Raw genomic sequence first — 10,808 nt, forward strand, 5'->3', positions numbered from 1 at the left:
TATTTACCATATACATTCCTTTGTGTAATGACTTCTATTATGTCTTTGAGACTAATCATTTTTTGTTTATAATATTCATGTCTTTCTACTCACAAGTATCAGTTCACGGTATGAGCATACTCCAATTTTTCTGTTTTCTTGTTAATGAATGCTTATATCATTTGTGACTTTGGGCTATTATAAATAATACTTGAACGAACATTTTATACAAGTTCTTTTGTGGGCATATGCTTTCATTTGCACAGCATATAGCTATCTGGGTAGAAATGATAAATAGTAATTTAGGTGCAGGGTTACCACCATCCTACCAAATATTTCCCACAGTGTTTATATGACTTTAAGCTTTGACTTAAAGCCTTAAGAACAGACAACCTAGTCCTGCAACTTAGTTCTTTTATAATATTGTTTTAGTTTTGATAAGACTTTCCCATTTACATACATTTTAATTTCATTCTTCATGAAAAACTTTCACTGGAATTTGCACTGAGCTTACAGATAAGTTTAAGGCTAAATTATACCTGTTATATTGGGTCATTTATCTCATTAAGGGACACTTGCCTGAATTAGTTCAGTCTTTGTCAAAACCATTGTGTTTTTTGTTTGTTTCTCTCCACAGGATAGCAAGTTGCTCTGGCTAGTCCCAAATGAATTGGTAGAGATCATGAAACTCAAGTCAGAAGTAAAGGAGTTGCTGACATAGCCTGAAACACAAGAGTTACACTTGTATCAGATCCCTACCTGGTGGGATGGAATTGAGTGGATCAGCTCAATTAGATACCTTGTACACAGAGTTGTATCACATTAAAAGCATACTGAGTTTAGAAAAACATCTCATGAGGGGAATGCTTTCAAATGTGAGCCAGTTTTGTTCCAAAGGAGATAATAGTCTTTTTATCTTGGTTATCAAATAGCCCTTTCCTTTGGGTTGGAGAAAGGCAAAATAGGGGAATAGCAATCTCTATCTTTTGCTGTTCAAAATACAGGAGCAAAGCAGAATAAAGCTGTTCTAAAAACGGGGAAAGAATGACTCACATCAAATTGGCTCTCAATGACACTGAAGTATTCTCTATCTTCTTTAACAAACCTTCCCATTAACATGCCACTTGGCTAAACACTGATTAGTCTGATGAAAACTGGACCTAATATTGATAGGACTGTAAGGGATGTAATGAAGCTAGCTTATTACACTGACCTCCCCAAAGTATTAGGCCCAATGGGTGCATTTATTTTTTTCCTTTAAAACTGGGCAGCTTTGTCAAGCTTCAGACTTTGACGGCTTTCCTTTACTTTCATTTTGGATACAAGATCTAGTAGATCTTGGGTACAACAAAGTCTATTACAGTCTGTCAGAGGGAAATCTAGATCACTTTTATGGTTCATAATGCCCTTGGCTGCTGAGTAGGATCTGATCTTATTGTCTTCTAGGGCCAAGATATTCAAAGCACTCCAAGTACAAATGTGTTGGGGTTCAGCAAAGGGTAACATTTGATTGTTGTTTTTTCAATCTTCTTTAACATAGGTTAGAATGTCACCATATATCTTTAATATCATTGACATTTTAAAAGAGCACAAGTCAGTTCTTTGTTTGATTTGTCTCCATATTTGTCATTTCATTAAAAATTAAAAACAATGAAATCTCAACTGCATGACATCCTGAATATGAAGATATAAACGGTTCATATACCTATACTTTTCAAACAAAACTAAGTAATAATTTGAAAATTTAGGCTGCTTCGATTTTGAAAAGCATCTTTCTCTTGAGATATTCCTTTCCTTAAACTATTTCCTAATGGTTTGCTTTTATCGATGCAAACCTGGCTGAATATTTCTAAGTATTTTCCTCTTACTAGGATTGCAGGCTCCCAGACAGATTTAACTTAGTCCTATTAAATAGATCTTGTTCAGTTTTTGGTGACTTTATTTTCTAATTACATACACATACACATACACATACACATACACATACACATACACATACACATACACATACACATGTCTATGTGTATGTGTATGTGTATATATATAGTGTGTCTGTGTGTGTGCGCACGCACGTGTGTGTGTGTGTGTGTGTGTGTGTGTGTGTGTGTGTGTGTGTGTATGTGTGTTCATGTGCATGTGTACATGCAAGTGCCTTAGTTAGGATTCCTAATGCCATGACAAAACAGCTGGTCTAAAGCAACTTGACCTGTCCAGCAGGTCCAGTTATTCGAGGGTCTCGAGGGGACCTTCTCCTAAGAACCAAATGGATTCTTTTATCCTTGAGAAGAGTTTTTGCTATCCTAGGTTTTTACTACCGGAGGATTCAGCAATACCTCTCCTGGGTATATATCCAGAAGATGTCCCAACCGGTAAGAAGGACCCATGCTCATATGTTCATAGCAGCCTTATTTATAATAGCCAGAAGCTGGAAAGAACACAGATGCCCCTCAACAGAGGAATGGATGCAGAAAATGTGGTACATTTACACAATGGAGTACTACTCAGCTATTAAAAAGAATGAATTTATGAAATTCCTAGGCAAATGGTTGGACCTGGAGGGCATCATCCTGAGTGAGGTAACACAATCACAAAGGAACTCACACAATATGTACTCACTGATAAGTAGATATTAGCCCAAAACTTAGGATACCCAAGATATAAGATACAATTTGCTAAACACACGAAACTCAAGAAGAATGAAGACCAAAGTTTGGACACTGTGCCCCTTCTTAGAATTGGGAACAAAACACCCATGGAAGGAGTTACAGAGACAAATTTTGGAGATGTGATGAAAGGATGGACCATCTTGAGACTACCATATCCAGGGATCCATCCCATAATCAGCTTCCAAACGCAGACACCATTGCATACACTAGCAAGATTTTGCTGAAAGGACCCAGATATAGCTGTCTCTTGTGAGACTATGCCGGGGCCCAGCAAACACAGAAGTGGATGCTCACAGTCAGCTATTGAATGGATCACAGGGCTCCCAATGGAGGAGCTAGAGAAAGTACCCAAGGAGCTAAAGGGATCTGCAACCCTATAGTGGAACAACATTATAAACTAACCAGTACCCTGGAGCTCTTGACTCTAGCTGCATATGTATCAAAAGATGGCCTAGTCGGCCATCACTGAAAAGAGAGGCCCATTGGACATGCAAACTTTATATGCCCCAGTACAGGGGAATGCCAGGGCCAAAAAAATGGGAATGGGTGGGTAGGGAAGTGGGGGGGGGTATGGGGGACTTTTGGGATAGCATTGGAAATATAATTGAGGAAAATACGTAATAAAAAATATTAAAAAAAAAAAAAAAGAACCAAATGGGGGGTAGAGAGAGACGAGGGTCTTGTGCGAATAACGACACGGAAACGTTCTGAATTGCATCAGGACTCCATTGTATTAGCCAGGCCTGAGGTTTAAATGAACAAGCAAAAGGGGAAGTGCCTTTCAGCAAGAGGAATGGGGCAGAGGAAATGTACCTCAGCAGGAGGGATGGGGCAGCAGAAAATTTTCTTTTGTCGACTACAGGGGGAAGCAGGAACTTGGCGGTAGGTATCAGGGTACATCTTCAGGTCAGGACATCGGGCACTGACTTAGGGCTGGAACAATTTGTGGTTGTTCTCGGAGCGGTGTGTCGGTGGCCTGCTTTTGACGCCCTTTTCTTCTGGGGGGTGGAGGGAGAGGCCCAATTCAGAGATCAGGACAATTGTGTTGTCTTAATAGCTCCCAACAGCAACTTAGGGAGGAAAGGGTTTATTTGGCCTACACTTCCACACTGTAGTCCTTTGCTGGAAGCCAGGACAGGAACCTACACGGGGCAGGAACCTGAAGGAAGGTGCTGATATAGAGGACTTGGAGGGATGCTACTTACTGGCTTGGTTCCCATGGCTTGCTGAGCCTTCTTAAGGTTGGCACTGCCCACAATCGGCTGGGCCCTCCTCCATCGTCCTCACTAATTAAGGAAATGCCCACAGGCTAGCCTGTAGTCTGATCTTATGGAGGCATTTTCTCAATTGAGGTTCCCTCATTTCAGATGACTTTAACTTGTGTCAAGTTGACATGAAATTAGCCAGAACACATGGCTTGTGTATAGATGTCAGAAAACAAATTAAGGGAGTTGATTCTCTCCTTCTACTATGTGGGTCTCAAGTTCCAGATTTTATCATTTTAAATTATACTGCAGTAGGCACAGAACTCTTTGATGAGTAGCAGTAAAAAGAAATAACTAAGTCTGTGTAGGGGGAGGAGCTGATATGTCAATAAAGACTACAGAAGCTAATCTCAAGGTGAAAATACAGAGGTGGGATATCCCAGTCCCAGGAGGAAGAGAAGGAGACGAGATAGAAAAAGGGACTTTGGGCCAGGTTTTGGAGAGAGAAGCATGGACACCATGCATGCCGGGAGGCTATTAGAACCGATGGTGGCCCGGCCGCACCAGAAGAATTCTGATATAAGCTAGCTGATGAGTTTAGGATAATAGAATCTGTGCCCAGCAGTTGTGTTATCTGGCTGATTTTAAAATATTAAGGCTTTCTGGTGTTTTACATTTGCGGTGACTCCGGTGGGCAGGAGAAAGGGTGCAGCTGCAGGACAGGTCATTGGCGGTTGGCAGAGCCAGCAAGGGCTGTTAGCTGGTAGCGTGTGAACATCAGTTCCCAGAGTTTTCAGGAAGAGTGGTTGTCCGCAGTGTAGTAAAGCCAGCTGGAGGAATGGGTGGCACTCTCGGGAAAATGCCAGCTGACAAAATGGCAGTGGCTGTTCTTGGAGCATAGCTGGGAACTCTGAGAGAGCTCCCAAGAAAGAGTAAGAATGTTTATAAAATTACATGCAACAAGTCTGACATATCCACAAAATCCCAATTATGTTGGTACTGTTCAATAAACCATTATAGAGAGATTACTATTAAGACAGGTAGTCCTTTTACAGGAACGGCAAATGTTCTCTTTGATTGAGAGTAATGAAAAGAGAGAGAGAGAGAGAGAGAGAGAGAGAGAGAGAGAGAGAGAGAGAGAGTGAGTAATGGCCCCTTCTAGAATTTCTGCTTTTTATGATTATAAGAAAATCTATATGAGAAAAAAAACCCTGAAACTTATTTCAAATCATATTCCTGTTTCTACTAGGTCTACATTCTTAGGGTTGTCAGTTTCCATTGAGAGATTCTTCTTAGAATCTACCCCCTTCTATCTCCCCTTCCCTTCCCCATTTCTCCATTTTTTCTTTTTCAGACATGATCTACTGTGCACCCATACTGGCCTCAGGCTCACTCACAGCAATTTTAGCCCCGAAAATACTAGGTTCACAGGTATGAGCTATCTTTTTTATTATTACTCTCATATTACACATTGTACTCTGGCTTCTACATAAATGGTAAATGGTGTGATTTATTCACTATCCATGAATTTATCCTGATTTATCCTAATTCAACATGGCATGCACATGCATTTCATACTACTGCAGTATTTTCCAGATTTTGGTTTTGCCCATTTTTGTTCAGATCATGAGAGGTTCTCAAGCGAAACTTAAACTCATAGATCAATGTGTTTATTACAAGGAAGACTGGGAGCATTAAAAATCTACTTCTATGAACATAGTGAAACACATGTCCTTGTGGCATGGTGGAACATCTTTTAGGTCTATGCCCATGAACGGTATACCTGAGTCTTCAGGTACGACTATTTCCAATTCTCTGAGAAACCACCATATTGATTTCCAGAGTGATTTTTCAAGTTTGCAATCCTACCAGCAATGGAGGAGCCTTCCCCTTTCTCCACATTCTCACCAGCTTGTACTGTTGCTTGAGGTTTTGATATCACTCTGATCAGCCACTATGACTCATGGTGGCTCTCAGGGACTCTCAGGTTCGTTTTGATTTGTATTTCCCTGATGATTAAGGATGTTGAACATTTCTTTGGAATGCTTGGACATTCATGATTCCTCTGCTAAGAATGTTCTGTTTTGCTCTGTCCCTCACTTTTTAGTCTTTCCTAACTGTGCTTCCTTGACTGGTCTCCCTGGGAGAGGATGCTCCTAATCCTGCAGAAACCTGATGTGTGGGGCTGGGGAGGACCACTCTCTGGAAACTCACAGGCTACTCTGACCAGGAAAGCAAGTAGGATAACTGAAGATCTTCACCTCTCCCTTCACCCCACTAATTCCAACCATCCAATCTCATTCCCAGCTCCTTAGCAGACCTTTTGCTCTAGCCTCTACCCATTCTTTACCCTCATTCCCAAGATACTACCTAAGAAGATCCTTTCTTCTATAAACTCCCACCATGCCCTCAGCCCATCCTCATTCCTAATTGTTAGATCCAGTAGTCAGAAACTGATTTTATCTGTAACCCTCAAGAGCTGTATCTATCAGAATCTCAGAAGAATTTCCTATGAGGATACAATCTAGTCATCACATTCTTCTAAGAACCAGAAATTTAAAGGAAACCAAGAAAAAGGAACCAAAGAGAAGGAACACCTACCGAACAAAGACAAGAACACATATTATCACCTAGTGTAACAATCTTATCAATCCTAGATTCCCACCCAGATCCTGTGATAAAATCATAATCATAACAGCCAGGACAATATGTCTCTAGTACAGTCTAGCAATCCTACCATAGCAAGCCCTGAGTATTCCAATATAGGTAAAGCACAAGAAAAAGACCTTTAAACAGCTATTATGAATATGAGAGAGGTTAAAGAGAACACAAATAAACCCCTTAAAAATATATGGAATCACAAATAGTTTAAGGAGATGAATAAGAAGATTTAAGACCTAAAAGTGGAAATAAATCAATAAAGAAAATCCAAACGGAGGTATATCTGGAAATGAAAAATTTACTAACTCAAACAGGAACCTTCATCAACAGAACACAGAGATAAAAGAGAGAACCTCAGGCATTGAGGACACCATAAAAAATGGAAACACAGGTCAAAGAAAATGTTAAATCTAAAAACTCCTGGAAAAAAACCTTCAGAGACTCTGAAACCCTGTGGGGAAAAAAAATCTAAAAATAATGGGAATACAGGAAGGAGAAAAAATAAATGTCAAAGGCACAGAAAACATTTTCAGCAAAATCACAGAAGAACATTCCATGACCTAAAAAAAAAAAAAAAAAAAAAAAAAAAGCCTATCAAAGTGTAAGAAGCATACAGAATACCAAATTGACTGGACAAGAAAAGGAAGTTCCCTCATCACACAAGCATCAAACCAACAAATGCATATAACAAAGAAAGAATATTATAATCTGCAAGGGAAGAAGATAAAGTAACATATAAAGGCATACCTGTTAGGATTATACCTGACTTCTCACTGAAAACTCTAACAGTAAGAAGGGCCTGAAAAAAATTGTTAGAGATTCAAGGAATCCACAGATGACAGCCCAGACTATTATATCCAGCAAAATTTACAGGATAAAGGAGTTCCCTGAATAGACAGCAGACTTGTGCTTAGAAGCTGGGAGCACAGTTAATGTGGCCAGTGCTTTGTTATTGTTCCTCAGCTCCCCAGGGCTTAATTCCCCCTTTTCAAGGGTTGGCAAGTGGGGGCAAGAAAATTAACCATGTGTACTTACATAGGCGTCCTTCCTGCTTTTTTATTAGATATTTTCTTTATTTATATTTTAAATGTTATCCCCTTTCCTGGTAGTCCCTTCCAAAAAACCCCCATTCCCTCCCCATCCCCCTGCTCACCTATCCACTCACACCTGCTTCCTGGCCCTGGCATTCCCCTATACTGGGGCATAGAACCTTCACAGGACCAAGGTCCTCTCCTCCCATTGATGACCAACTAGGCCATCCTTTGCTACATATGCAGTTAGAGCCATATGTCCCACCATGTGTTTTCTTTGGTTGGTGGTTTAGTCCCAGGGAGCTCTGGGGGTACTGGTTAGTTCATGTTGTTGTTCCTCCTATGGGGCTGTAAACCCCTTCAGCTCTTTGGGTACTTTCTCTAGCTCCTTCATTGGGGCCTCTTTTTTCCATCTAATGGATGACTATGAGCATCCACTTCTGTATTAGTCAGGCACTGGCCTCTCAGGAGACAGCTATATCAGGCTCCTGTCAGCAAGCTCTTGTTGGAATCCACAATAGTGTTTGGGTTTGGTGGTTGTATATGGGATGGATCCCCAGGTGGGGCAGTCTTTGGATGGTCATTCCTTCAGTCTCTGCTCCACTCTTTCCTTCCTGTTTTACTTATGCGTCTATATCTCCCAGAGTGTAGTAAAGATGAGAGGTTCATTAATTAGCTCTTCTCTCTATAGGGTCCAATTAAAGGTTTTTGTTTATTTTGCTAGTCTTTATATTTGCCCAATGACCTTAGCACATTTTGTTCTGTTGTCTACCAAATAATATTAGTTTAAAAAAAGAAGAGGAAAGAAATTTGTCCAGGCAGTAAATGCTTTTCTCATTTGTTTATTTTACTTTTAATATAAATATTTTTAAAGAAAATAAAATTCTTGAATCAGTGTAATTTTGCTAATTTCTGAGTTACAGAATTCATTTTTTTGCCCTCCTTCCTTCCCTTTCTTTCATCCCCTCTTCTCTTCCTTTCTTTTCTTCCTCACTTCTGTCTCTCTGTCTGTCTCTTTGTTTTTTGAGGCAGGGTGTCATGCAGTTTGAGCTGTCCCTGAGGTTTCTATATAGCCAAGAAAGACCTTAAATTTCGAATCTTCTTGCCTTCCTCACACAGGTGGCCAAATTATAGGCCCATGCCACTATGTCCAGTTTATGTGGTGCTGGGAATTAATCCCAGGACCTCATGTCTTGCGGGGCAAGCATTCCATCAACTTGAGGTATATTCTCTAGCCCCTAGAATTCTTGAAAATGTATATTTGTTCCCTAAGTGTTTGAAAAGTGAGTGCCTTTAAGCCTAAAGTGAATTTGTTTTTCTTACAAAGAGAGGGTATTTTAGGTAAAGCTTGGATGTGAAGGCCAAGGTAGAATGTAGAGGATAGAGGTTATAGAGGATCATTGAATTGGGACCAAAATATATGACTTTAAAGTATAGTGTTGAACTGAGGGCAATTTAAGCAAGCAGATACAGAAGAGTATCTAAAGCTTCTCTTTGTCTGAAAACAGAAACAGATTTATATTAAAAAGTTATATTTAAAATTTCTTATATTTTGTAGTTTATATTTGCCCATTCTACCAAGGAGAATGATGATTCATCACTGAGCACTGCTTTGACCTCTTACTGGCCCTGCATTGGGAGAATCCTATTGTTCATTGTCCTATGCCATTACAGTTCTTGCTTCTAGAACCTTTGAGTCCTATAGCTGGCTACTTCTTTTAAAGTGTACTGTAGTTTGGTGAAGATACTTTATTAGCTAAAATTGTAAGTTGGGGTTGGGGTGAAGCTCAGTGACAAAGTACTTACCTAGGAAGCACCAGGTTCTGCTTTCCATCTCTAGTATCACAAACAAAACAAAACAAGCAAAACAATAAAAAACCAAACCAAACCAACCAACCAACCAACCAACCAACCAACCAACCAAGAAAACCTCCCCCCAAAAAAACAAAACCCAAAACCAATCAAACAAACAAAAAAACAAAGCCAGCTAAACTTATACTCTGGTTGTAATTCCTGGATGTGCACTTTGTGCATATGAAACATGTACTTTAGCAAATATCTCTTGGCCTTGCTAACCTATTTTTTATAATGCCTGTTCTAGTATGTCACAAGAATTATGTGCATTATTATTTATTCTACCGTTTGGGAGGTTGTGGGTGAGTTTTTCTGAGACATTCTACTTCTCCAGAGTTTGCAAATGGGATCCTTGGGATACTGACAAATCAGATCTTCTAGATAATTGCTTGTCATATTAGGGTTTTATTGTTGTGAACAGATACAATGGCCAAGGAAAGTCTTATAAGGACATTTAATTGGGGCTGGCTTACCAGTTTAGAGGGTCAGTTCATTATCATCAAGGCTGGAGCATGGCAGCATAGGCAGGCATGGTGCAGGAGGAGCTGAGAGTTAGAAAAATAACATGCTTAAAAGTACACATAAGCCACAAGACTTTTCATTAACATGGCACATGCTTCTCCCATTTGCATATCAGGAGTTTTTCTTGTAGATGCTCTATTTGTTTCATGTAATTCAGGTAGATAAGGTGTAAGTCTTTTTTGTCAACTGGCTTGTTCCTTTGGTCACAGATCCTTGATCTATCAATTTTTAAAAAGTATTTATCATCATCACTATTAATAATATTGTTATTATTTCTAGTGTGTATGGTGGCATAACAAACATGTAGACTACAGAGGACAACTCTGTAGAGTTAGTTCTCTTTTCCTCCCTTTTAGTGGGTTTTGAAGATGAACTTGCATGATAAGCACCTTTCTTTACTGGCTGAGCCATCTTCCCCGGTCAATGAACTAACTTTTATAACTATTTTCATGCTGATGATGGACACACTAACTGCTTAGTTTTGTGCCTAAACTCTTTCATTACTTTATTTATTGCATTTTCTGACTTGAGAATTGACTAGAATTCCTGTATTATAAGGAGTTGAGTTTGAAATTGTCAAGTATCCTAGAAGACAGAAATTTTATCAATTTAAAATACAATTACAAGATTATGCCAACCAATAACTCCAGAAAGGATCGTAACCAGGAAATCCCTTCTTGGATAGCTTGTTCTTGGAGGTGTGATCACTTGCACTGTTAAAAAAATATATTGGTATTTATATATTGACAATGTGGCAAAGTAAAACAAAAAGTTTTAAAGAAGTCTAGTAGTAGAATAAACTAAAAGGAAAATAATGTAAAGTTATAATCAATGACTAATAGTTTTTTTAAAAGCCAACAACAACAAACACCAAAAACTAAAAATCAAAA

At 39.3% G+C, this 10,808-nt stretch overlaps 1 long non-coding RNA gene across 1 annotated transcript; it reads right to left on the bottom strand.

Moving 5' to 3' along the window:
* Window positions 1–564: 564 nt before the first annotated feature.
* Window positions 565–9,909, bottom strand: Gm46797. The gene is made up of 3 exons (XR_001783794.1): window positions 9,870–9,909; window positions 9,349–9,378; window positions 565–701 (listed from the first exon to the last, which is right to left on the bottom strand). It is a non-coding gene; the product is annotated as a predicted gene, 46797 (long non-coding RNA).
* Window positions 9,910–10,808: the final 899 nt, after the last annotated feature.

The sequence above is a fragment of the Mus musculus genome, chromosome 3, assembly GCF_000001635.26.
Source record: "Mus musculus strain C57BL/6J chromosome 3, GRCm38.p6 C57BL/6J".
NCBI lineage: Eukaryota > Metazoa > Chordata > Mammalia > Rodentia > Muridae > Mus > Mus musculus.